General features: G+C 33.8%; 1 pseudogene across 1 annotated transcript; it reads left to right on the plus strand.

Annotated features, from left to right (window-relative positions):
• Nucleotides 1-1,247: 1,247 nt before the first annotated feature.
• On the plus strand, nucleotides 1,248-8,413 carry LOC110420732 (short chain aldehyde dehydrogenase 1 pseudogene; annotated as a pseudogene). The gene is made up of 5 exons (XR_016351478.1): nucleotides 1,248-1,279; nucleotides 1,733-2,559; nucleotides 4,620-4,838; nucleotides 6,238-7,210; nucleotides 7,302-8,413. The product of XR_016351478.1 is annotated as a short chain aldehyde dehydrogenase 1 pseudogene (transcript).
• The last annotated feature ends 3,869 nt before the right edge of the window (nucleotides 8,414-12,282 follow it).

Here is a 12,282-nt window from a genome sequence, read left to right on the forward strand (position 1 = left end):
GAGAGAGTGATTGCTTCTCCTTTTTGAGGTGGCTCATAATTGTACAAGTGTGATGGAAGACTTGATTTCAGCAGGGTTCTGTAAGCTAAACTCATGCTGATTGATCTTACTTTTGTATATAGGGATTTTGGAGTGTTATTTCTAACTTAAGAGATAACAGTTTAAAATCTTCTACTCTTTAAAAGAGAATTTTTGTTCTCTGTTATCTCAATATACTCAACTTTTAGAAAAAAAAAATCCATATAAATGAATATACACAAGTATACTACCCAAGCCAACTGATAATTCTATTTTATAGAATTATTTTAGTCCAATTTTGTTATTAAATATTAGCTAAGTCCTTAAATTTTAATTATAATTTAATTATTTTTAGTTGTTTTTATAATTAGTTTATTTTTAAGTGAGTGATTTTAATTTGATGTTTATTTCCTTTAATTCGATTATGATTTATTAGTTTTTATATTTTTGTTGGAATTAAGGGAATTAGGTTTAATTTGGAAGAGCAAGGTATTGAAAGACTCGAAATTTGCTTGCTTATACTTCAGTGTTTTGATCATTAGAAAGCTAAAAGATAGAGCTACAACTTGCATATTGATCACTTTGCCCAATTCTGCATAGAAGATAAAGAATATAGTGTTGGAAGATGACTAGGCATACTATTGCAAGAATAGCAATTTTAAGGGCTTGTTTGATTTGCATTTTACCCAATTGTCTTGTTGCTTTAATTTTTTTATTAAATTAGTTTTAGTTGAGTAATTTTTAATTTAATTAGAATTCAAATTTTAATTATTTAAATAAAACTAAATTGTTCTAACTTTAATATTTAGTAAAATTTTAGATCAAGTGAGATCGATACTTTGCTTATTTATATACTAATCATACGATATGTATACTTGTATAATAAAATTTTAATCGACATTGACGCACGAATCTTTATCTAATATCGATAAAATGAAACACCACATGATTTACTTGTAACTTACACGTTGAAAAAGACCTGACAATGGCACGAATTTGTCATTAACTGGAAGATGAGATCATTGATGACTCCATAATCGTCGAATGCACGACAAGTAATAGTCCCAAATGAAAAAATCTACTGGTTTGGACCTACCTAATGATTTTTCCATATTCATTCTTGAACTGTGAGTGGCTGCTTTTTGCATTATAAATACTAGATATGGCAAAGAAGTGACATGAAGACAACAAAATATTGAGGACGGATTCCTTGTCGAGAGCTATACACAATGAGTGCTGATCAATCTCTGGTAGCCAAGAGGTGAAAGCTATGCTCCACAAAAAACTCATTTTTCCTGTATATGCTAGTCTTAAACACTTAATTCTATTGAGTTTAACTACTTTGTCATTTATATATTTTTTTAACGGGTAATTTGACCCTTTTAAAAAATAAGAAATACATGCACTTATTATTTAATTAAATATGAAAAATTATTTTGTCATAAATAACTTGGTAATTACTCTATTTATTCTTTTATGGAAGGTGTTCAAGTCTTTTCAAGGGCCTTTTTGTTTTTTTTTTTAAATTATTCTCAGTTTGTTGAAGTCTGTTCGTCAGGTTTTTAAGTTATTAGACGACCTCAGCTGTTGTGTTCTAATATGGTTCAACAAAAAAGGGGAAGCCGCTGCCCATACTTTAAATTTTTACACATGATAGAAGACAAAACATATAAATTGGATTCATTGACTTAAACCCTATGTTTTCTTGACGCAGGCTAGAAGGTAAGGTAGCATTGATAACTGGTGGTGCTAGTGGCATAGGAGAGAGCACTGCTAGGTTCTTTGTCAAGCATGGAGCTAAGGTTCTTATAGCAAATATACAAGATGAATTAGGTCATTCTCTCTGCAAAGAACTTGGAACCCCTGACTGTATCATCTACATCCACTGTAATGTGACATGTGAAACTGATGTCCAAATGCTGTGGACTTGGCAGTCTGAGAGTATGGAAAGCTTGATATCATGTTCAATAATGCTGGCATTCCAGGTGACCTCGAAATGAGAGCCATAACTTCAGATATTGAGAATCTTAAGAGGGTACTTGATGTCAATGTGTTTGGCGCATTCTTGGGTGCTAATTATGCTGCCAGAGTGATGATTCCAGCCAAGAAAGGGTGCATACTCTTCACTGCATTCTCTTCGTTGCTAGTGTTGCTTCACTGGTATGCCTCAGTATTTCTCACGCCTACACCACATCAAAGCATGCTATTGTAGGAATGACTAAGAGCTTAAGCGTGGAGTTAGGAGAGTATGGAATTAGAGTTAATTGGATATCTCCTCACGCAATTGTGACTCCTCTGTTACAAAAAACGTTGGGAATTTTGGATAAAAGAATGGGAGAGGAGATATTGTCTACAACAGCAGTCTTGAAAGGGACCATATTGGAACCAGAAGATGTTGCGCAGGCTGCCCTTTTTCTAGCAAGCTATGAGGCCAAATATGTGAGTGGTGTCAACTTGCCGGTTGATGGAGGCTATAGTCTAAACAATCCAACATGGAAAACGGGACTGCAAAACTGCAAGGAAAACATGCAGCCTTCACAGGTTTAATTTCTTTCTTCCGCTAATAAGTATAGGGGTTAATGGCTCAGATGACCTTGGCTTTAATGTTAAACACAAAAGTGTTGGGTTCCCTTATTGAATTACTTTTCTTGTTTTGTCTCAAACAGAAGATTTCATTAATAAAAAGGCTTAACAGCTTCCACATCTCACTTTTGTGAGGTGGATGACAAAAACTGATATTGAACACCAACCCATCCAATTAGTGGCAGAGTCAAGATTTTAGATTTGCCAGCTCAAATGATTTAAATGAATATCTTTGAAGTAATGGTAACTAATTTAAACTAAATTTTGAAAGACCCATTTTCAATCCATTCTAGGTCCAAATTTTGAAATTCCTTTCCCTTTTTTCCTCCAAGCCCTTCAAACCATTCCACTTTTTCCCTTCAAGCCGTTTCCTTTTTTTCCTTATTTTTTCTTTTTTCTTTTTTTTAACCCTTCAAGCCATTCCCCTCTATTTTTTGTTAGGTTTTTTTAAACCCTAACCTTTAACTCATACAATTCCTTTTTCTTTTTTTTTTTCCTTAATAGAAACACTTCACTTTTTTTCAAACCATTCCTGTCTTTGTTTTTTCCTTGTTTTTTTCTAAACCCTACCCTTTAACTCATACAAATTTGAAATCCCCTTCTCCTTTCCAAATCAAATAACTAGACTAAACTCCTTAACTCACATAAATTTTGAAATCGTTAACATTTAAAATGAATCTATCATAATGCACAGGTAATGTTTCTTTAATTCCCAAATTTCAATTCAATTTTAATTGTTACTTTTGTTTTATATTAGTAACATTTGAATTTATAAAGGATATTGTAGATTAATTATTGTTATATATTTTAATTTAATAGGTATACTTTTATTCCCTTATAGGTGAAGGTGACTGATTAAAAAGCTCAAAATATAATCTCGAAGTTAGGTTTTGTTATCATTGCCAGGGTGAGTTTTTTCAACTATAAATATGGGTTGTTCATTATTGATCACAATTTGGAGGATTTGGCTTAAAATTGAACTAGATTGTGATTAAAATATTTAGAAAAATTCAATAATCTTATCTTACTTTTTCAAATTAAATAGGTACAAAGCCATGATTAATTCAAAAATTGATTCTTACTTCAAGAAAAAATCTCAACAAGACAATGTTGACCTTTCTATTCCTGACATGTCAACTGTGAATGTCCATAATCCTTATCCAGAAGTTTCCAATCCTTCATAACATGAATCTCCTTATCTAAATTCTCACCTTAATAAGTTTGCCAATACCGAACCTAAAGAATTTGATGATATTTCTTTATAGTGTGATTTAGGATTACATAAACCAATAAATGATTACTCAATAGACCAAAGGATGCAATATGTAGAACTTATCTTAGGCTTGGTCGATATAAAGGGATTCCACAAAATGGTGTTTATCCAGCAAATGAAAAGAATGGCAGACAGTTTGTATATGCCTGGTTTAAGTTGTATCTTAATTGGTTGGAATATTCTCTAACAAAATATAGAGCATATTGTCTTCCATGCTTTCTATTTGCTAAGCCATCAGGTCATTTCGAATCAACTACTTTTATAGTTAAGGGTTTTTGACATTGGAGGAAAATCAACATGGAGTATGATTGTCATCTTCTAACCTATGAAGGAAAAGGTCCAAATTCTACACATAAGAAAGCTAAGGAGCATTGTCACGATTTAATGAATTCATTTCAGAATATTTAGAAGGTTGTTGACGAACAAAAGTCTAAAAAAGTTTTGAAAAATTGATTGCGACTCAAAGTTTCAATTAATGCTGCTAAGTTGTTTGTATTTCAATGTATTGCCTTTATAACTCACAATGAATGTAAGTATTCAATTAATCATGGCAATTTTATTGAAATCATAAAATAGATTGCTTCTTACAATAAGGAAGTAGCTTTATTTGTATTGAATAATGCCACTCAAAATGCCTCTTATATATCTCTTATGATTTAGAAAGAGGTTTTGGCCTTTTTTGCAAGCAAAATCCAAAATTTCATTTAGAAATAAATTGGTGACTCAAAATTTTGTATTCTTGTAGATGAATCACAAGATGATGCAAAAAGAGAGCAAATGGCTATTATCTTAAGATTTGTTGATAAAGAAGGCTTCATTCAAGAGAGTTTCTTTGATTTGGTTCATGTGGAGGAAGATAATGTTTCTACTCTAAAAGAGAAAATTTGTAGTATGCTTGCTTTTTATAATCTTAGCATCCAAAATATCCAAGGGTAAGGATATGATGGAGCCAGTAATATGCGAGGTGAATGGAATAGACTACGAGCATTATTTTGAAAAAGTGCCCATTTGCTTATTACATTCATTGTTTTGCTCATTGACTACAATTAATATTGGTAATAGCATGAAAAAATGTTATTCTTGTTGAGCACTTTTTCTCTCATTTGGCTCTCAATATTAATGTTATTGATTCCTCTGAAAAAAAAGGATCATTTGCAAATTGCTCATGTAATTGACGCTGTAGAGTTGGTTTATACTTATGAGCTTGAAAATGGAAAAGGAAAAAATCAAGTTGGCTCACTAAAAAAAGTGGGTGATACATGATAGGGCTCTCATTTGAGGTATCTTCGTAGCTTACTTACTTTGTGGAATCCAACTCTCAAAGTTCTAAGCGAGAGAATTAATAAAGGTGGCACCTCATCCCAAAAGGTCTTAACTGATGGAGCTTATGATTTGATGACCGCATTTGAATTTTTTTTTAGTCTACATCTTACGATAGAGATTTTGAAAAGAGCAAATAATTTATGCAGACTTCTTTAGCGTAAATCACAAGACATTATTAATGCAATGAAATCAATAACTATAACAAATAAAGTTATTCAAAACTTTAGAGGTAATGGGTGGGATGTTTTGTTTCAAGAAGCCAAGTCTTCTTGTGAGAAACATGAGATAGAAATCCCTAATATGAATGGTCCTCGTCAACCAAGTAAAGGCCGAGTACTGAAAAGAGAGCAAATTTTGATGATGCATCATTATAGGATTGGCTTATTCATTGGTACTATAGATTCAGTACTATAGGAGATGAATAGTAGATTTAATAAAGATACAATGAAGTTGTTTGTTCTTAACTCATCTTTGGATCCTAAATATGGATTTAAATTATTCAAGATTGATGGCATCTGCAATCTTGCTCAAAAGTTCTATCTTGATAACATCACTCATCAAGAAAAATTGCATATGAAATATGAATTAGAGCATTTTGAACTTGATATTAGGTGAGATCTATGTTTGCAAAGTGTTTCAAATCTCTAAGAGCTATGCCAGTTAATATCAAAGCATGAAAAAATCTAATATCTGTAGGGCATTGCATGATTGTTATTTATATGGCAATGCATGACTGTTATTTGTATGATAGTGCGTGATTGTTATCTGTATGGCATTGCATGACTGTTATCTATATGACATTGTGTGAGAGTAATTTGTCTGGCATTGTTGGACTGTCATTGTGTGGATTCTATTTTTTTTTTTACTCAACTTTAATGCTTTAATATGTATATGTTTAGTTACTTAATAGTCCATGTTTCACATGTGCTTCAATTATTTTGTTTTATGTATATAAAGATAGTAACAACTAGTTATTGTTTTTTTTAATCTTCATGGAACATATTTACTAAAATGGAAATGTTATATGTTTTCTATTGCAGGTGGCTAGAACAGAAACAAAGCAATAGAATGTGAAAGCTTTGCTTTGTGTGCCGAGGGACTAGTGGGGCTTTAATGCTGGCATTAACATCCACAGTAAGTAAACACAGTTATATGTCATACGTGAGGCGTTGCAAAAAAAAATGAGTTGGACACAAGGAAGAGAACATCCTTTGGGAATCTGATAGATGTCAAATCAAAGAATATTTATTCTACACTAGTCTCGTGCACAACCTTTTGCTATGTAGAATCAATTAACTCGGCACCATCAAGGGTGGGTTGTGGTTTGCTAGAGGCAATACCAAGGCCTGGTTCTCGAAACATGAGTTCTGCCTGGTGATAGGACTCACATTTTGCTCCATACTGGCCATTATTTCCAATCTCTATAAGGCCATCCTCGAAAGAATTCATGAGTGACACTAAGGAGTGGGCAACTAGATGAAGCTAGAACATATGTTAGATACATTTAGAAGAAGGCAGTTTCAACAAGATGTAGACACAACAAAAATAGCCCTCATCTTGATCGCAAACACTATTTTATTCAGTGAAAAATATAGACAAGTAGTAATTCCTTGGTTGTTGTTGTTGGTCGAGAACATTAACTAGTGGAATGCATTCCCATGGTACACCTATGTATGGAGTCTGATCGTGGATTACATGTTAAGAGGCTTCCAACTTCTAGCAATGGAGCAAAAGAAAAGAAACATTACCACCTTTACAAATTTGTATAGGTATTTTAGGTAGTATACCCTAAGGTTTTCCATTTTCTTTTTTGCATAAGATTTTATTAGGTGCTTAAAATGCTTTACAATTAACGTTCAGTTTTAGACGTTGGAGGCTATTCTTGATATCCAAAACTTGTTTGGATCCTACAGCCAGTTTGAAAATGTTTATCCAAGAATGCTAAAATGGCATTGTGATGAGAGGCCCATAAGCTTCCACAACATGATTGCTGGTTTGGAGAGAGATGGTAGGGTGAGGAACAAGACCATATTGTTTTCTTATATAATTATTTGTCATATGTTAACTAGCTTTCAACCTAATGGTAATGTATGTTTTGGTGTAGTTGTGCACATTAGGGACTTTGGAGCCAAATGCGGAAGAAATATTGAAGGCATATTGGGCTAACATTAATGTTCATCTATCCGGGGGCATCAATACATTCCATTATGGCTGTTAGATGGTCAACTTGAATATGACCTAACAAAAGAGGAAAATCATAGAGCATAAGGAGGAAAAGGTGGTAAGAGGAGGCATTAAGTGGAAGCGCACCACAGACAAAGAGGTTGATGCCTATTGTGCTACTCCTAAGGTTCTGTTGCTCCTAAGGCTCCAGTTGCTTAATCATTGGATAATGATTAGGCATGCAACCCACCGCTACATCCTTAGATGTAGACAAGCTTAAAGTGTGAGATGAAAGGGAAGAGGATGCAGTGTAAGAAATACCTTCAATCATTGCAGATGGAGATGTAGATACAGTTAATGCAAATGGAAGTGTAGAAAGACATGCAGTGCAAATGCGATCAATGCAACTAGAGATCCAACAGTAGATGTAGCAGTAGATATAGTTAATGTAATTACAGATCCAGTAGGAAATGTAAAGGCTAGAAGACTGGATTGTTTGTCAGCTACTCAACGACTATGAGGTATGAGTTTTTATCTTTTCTCATTGAGTGACTTATAGCATTTAGGATCTATTTGATGTTTTAATGTGTTTAATTTTTATCATTGTGTAGGGTGGGTTTATCAGTTAATAGGATGGTGAGTGTAACGAAAAGGGCATTGATATCAAGGTTGATCTTGATGAGCTAACTGGTTCTAATGACCCAATTGCTTTAGCTTAAAGTTCACCTCTTACGACCCCATACACAACTCTTCTTGAAAGCTTAACTTCAACTAAGACCCCGTATCTTACTCATAGCCCAACTCCACTTACCACACATCCTACTTGTAACATAACTCCATCTGAGGCCTCCCAACTTACTCATAGAACAACTCCACTTAAGGCCCCAAGCATGTTTAGAGCACACCTTCTCTTCAAGCTCTACCTCCACCTCTGGTCAAAGATGTATGGCTGAGCATGGCCAGCAAATACCTTTGAAGCCTATACATTAACCCATTATTAGTCCAGCACAAAGCCAAGGATGCGTTGAAGGACAAATACGAGCATTTTATGAAAAAAAGGCAAGCTAGGTAAAATAAGAACATTCAATGATATTTGGCTTTACAGATCGAAATTATTGAAGCCAATGACCTTTAGAATTGGTATTTATATGTGCAAGGTTAATTTTGGCATCGAAGGTAAGAGACTTTGAAGTTTTTCACATTTGGAGAAGTCAGGGGAGTGGTTGGACAACTAACATATGACCGCATGCATCAGCGTCATGTGTAAGCATGCGCGAGCACCATTCCCAATTCTAAAAGCAAAAAATATGCATTCTTGACACCAAATTCTATATATTATATTATAATGAGTTTTAATTATAAAAATATACGTTTAAGGTGAGTTCATGGTGTCTAACTTTTGAGCGTAACTTAATTGACAATTCATTTTACTTAGCCTGAGCAATGAAATAAGCCCACCACCGTCTGATAAAAATTTCAAGCCAATGAAGGTGGTTCTGTTTAAACATCTACTTGATAATGCGAGGAGTGAGAGTCCGTCCTGAGGGAAGCCATAGCATGAGGTGGACACGATTTTGGTGTCGTGCCATGTTTACGGCCACTGGATTCTAATGCAAATAAAATTGGTGGAATGGAGTATGATGTTAATGGACTTCTCATATGGTCGTTGGGATGCAATTCAGTCCGACTTACATGATGAGTGGATGGGTCCCCTAGCTGCATTGTTTTCCATTATAAGCCACTAGATCGAGCACTTTGATCACGGGTGTCGTGAAAAATGACCTTGGACGCAAACGAGTTGGCAATTAAGTGAACAAACCTCAGAACATATAGACTGAAATAGTTACGAGGAGTGGATAATCGTTGCTTATGAGTGACTAATCGGTACAAGCGAGCAAACCCTGAAGACAAATGCCATTGAAGGCTTTAAGAAATATTATGCATTAGAGATTTTTGCCAATAGTGTTGAAACTAAAGTTTGTTACTTTGTTTAGTTTTTCTATTCAGACTTAAGTTTGTAAAGTAACATTGTTTATTATGAAAAAATTACTCTTTGTTCTATTGCTTGTCTAAGTTATATCTATTTCACCTAACATGATAATAATTTATTACTTTGTATTCTAATCATACCTTAATAGAAGTGTTACTAATTTAAGATGCTTCTAATGACTAGAACATGGGATTAAAGTGCTACTAACTTAGGATGCTTCTAATGACCAGAACATAAGGTCAAAGTGCTACAAACTTGGGATGCTTCTAATGACTAGTACTACTTTAACTGATCAATAAAAGTTCTATCTCATTTATAAACCTTCTCTACTAGTCGATATGGGATTGTGTGACATTTTTTGGGCATTGCATGACAAGTTGATATGGCATTGCGTGATTAGCTTATATGCATTGATTGACTTAGGTATTGTGTTAATGATTTTTACTTATTGCGTGACTAGTTGATATGGCATTGCATAATTGGTTGACAGGCATTGCATGACTTACACATTGCATGAATGGTTTGTAGTCATTGTGTGACTTCTTGATATAGTATTGCGTTACTAATTGATATGGCATTGCGTGACTTACGCATTACATGAATGGTTTGTAGTCATTGCATGACTAGTTGATATGGCATTGCGCGACTTATACATTGCATGACTTACGCATTGCGTGAATGATTTGCAATCATTGTATGACTTCTTGATATGGCATTGCATGACTTACGTATTGTTTGACTGGTTTGTAGTCAACACAACTAGTTGATATGGCATTGCGTGACCGAATTGTTACTACTAGAAAGTATTGTTTAAGATTAGTATGGTATCAAAGTAGACAGAGTTGCTTGGTGTATACTAAAAATTATAATTACAGGTTTAGGGTAATTTGTGTTTATCACCATCTAAATTTGGTCAAGTTATAATTCTTTTTTGTATCTATAATTAGTCGTTCGGAAGGTGATACACAAAATTAGAATTGTTCTTTTTTGTAGCTTGTGGAGATAACATTGACATTTTGTACCATTTCACTCATTGTTTAAACCAAAATAATTTTTATTTAGTGTTCACGTTTTCGCACATATACATGATTTTTAAAGAATATATAAAAGAAAATGAGGTCTATGAAATCATACACAATGTGAGCAACATATATATAATAATTAAGGAATCGAGACGAGAAATAAGGAGTGAAATTTTCTCAAAACCAAAGTAGCCAATATAATAATAAATTGAATAACCATAAGTATACCACAAGCCTTGATAGCAAATCAACAAAATAATCAGTTCATAATCATCAGCATAGAAACATAAAAACATAAAATAATCAAACATAACCATCAGCTTCTAGTCTTCTTTCCTCTAAGAGAATGTTTCCTAGATACAGAACCAATCATTGCTACCTTACCTTTGCTCTGAGTTTTCTGTGGTACAATCTCCTCTCTTTTTTGTTCTATCGATCACTTTTCTTATGCCTCGTCAACTACAGCTTCTTTAAGAAAAAAATTCTCAACATTTTATAACTTCTCTTTCATTCTTATAATTCTCTCATTTTGTTCAATCAATTTTCCACCAATTCTCATTAGCAAATTAAACATCATATCATTCGAAATAGGATCCTCACTTACTCTAAATTAAGGACTGGCAGGAGTTTCAAAGGCAGGAAGAACTTGGTTGTCATGGCTAGATTTGATAGACTCATCTACCTCAAGCTTATAACCCATTCTTTGGAGACTCCCAAGAAAGATACCCTGATCCTTGCTCTTGGTCCAATCAACTTGGTACCTACCGCTCCAGACTCCTTTCTTCTTAACTATAAAGGAAATAATGTTTTCATATGGTAGATTGGTCTTAAAAGCTAGGGAGGTTCCTATCATTCTTTCTATTATATATCTTGCTAGATTCAGAGGGATTTCATTGAAAATAGCTTCCATCATCCACAGATCTTGAGCATTAACATAATTGAAACTATTGGGCCTTTTTTGCAATGTAGAGGCTAAGAAATAATGGAAGAGCCTCAGTTGTGCATTTTTTAACTGACTAGCATAACTTTTTAAAAGGTAGTTTTCTTTTCTTCTTGTTACATCCTCCCACGTGGGTGACAAGTCATAGTTTGGGGGAATTGAGAATTCTCCCATTTCATTCTCTGTTTTCAGGAGTTTCTTAATATTAGTGGCCGTCATTGTAAATTCTACTCCACATAAGAACATATTCAACCCATCCTCTACAAAATCACTAGGATTTTCCAACTCATCTTTATTCATGGTTATAATGGAGTGAAATTCCTTAACAGCTGTAGAGTTATAATACATATCTCGAAAGATACTTAAACCTTTAATTTTAAGCTTGTTAAAGAACCTACATAAGTCAAGCTTAACTACACTGTTTGATTAAAACTTCCCTAATCTATAACTTTTTCGCGTGAGATATTCTCATTTTTTATTCCCTTATGCCTATCAGCATGTCCTTAGTTCCTAAATCATGAGGCTGAAGGCTTACCTTTTTCGATAGAAATACCTTTTGTTGTTGTTAGCAAATCAAGACCCAATTTCCTCTTTTACTTGGGTGGAATAGTAAAAAAAAATCTCGATTACCCTCTTTCCTTCACCCTTGTCAGTAACTTTGAGTGACTGAGAAGTTTCCGCCATTGATTTCGATGATGGTGGAGGCTTTAGGGTACTAGGGTAAAAGTAAGGCTAGCTAGAGGGACAATAGATTTTTGAGTAAATTTGGGTTAAGGGTTTCAATAGGTGGTTTTCCTATTCTCTCGTTCTTCTTTTTTTTTTTACTTTTTTTCAAAATTCCCACTTTACAATTTTTCTTTTTAAATAGTGATCATAACGTGATATAGTGTATCGCTTGACTAGATATTAGGCATTGCATGACTAGTTTTGAAGGCATTGCGTGCTTAGTTTTTAAGACATTGCATGACTA

The sequence above is a fragment of the Theobroma umbraticum genome, unplaced genomic scaffold (assembly GCF_002168275.2).
Source record: "Theobroma umbraticum cultivar Fairchild unplaced genomic scaffold, ASM216827v3 scaffold_86.0, whole genome shotgun sequence".
NCBI lineage: Eukaryota > Viridiplantae > Streptophyta > Magnoliopsida > Malvales > Malvaceae > Theobroma > Theobroma umbraticum.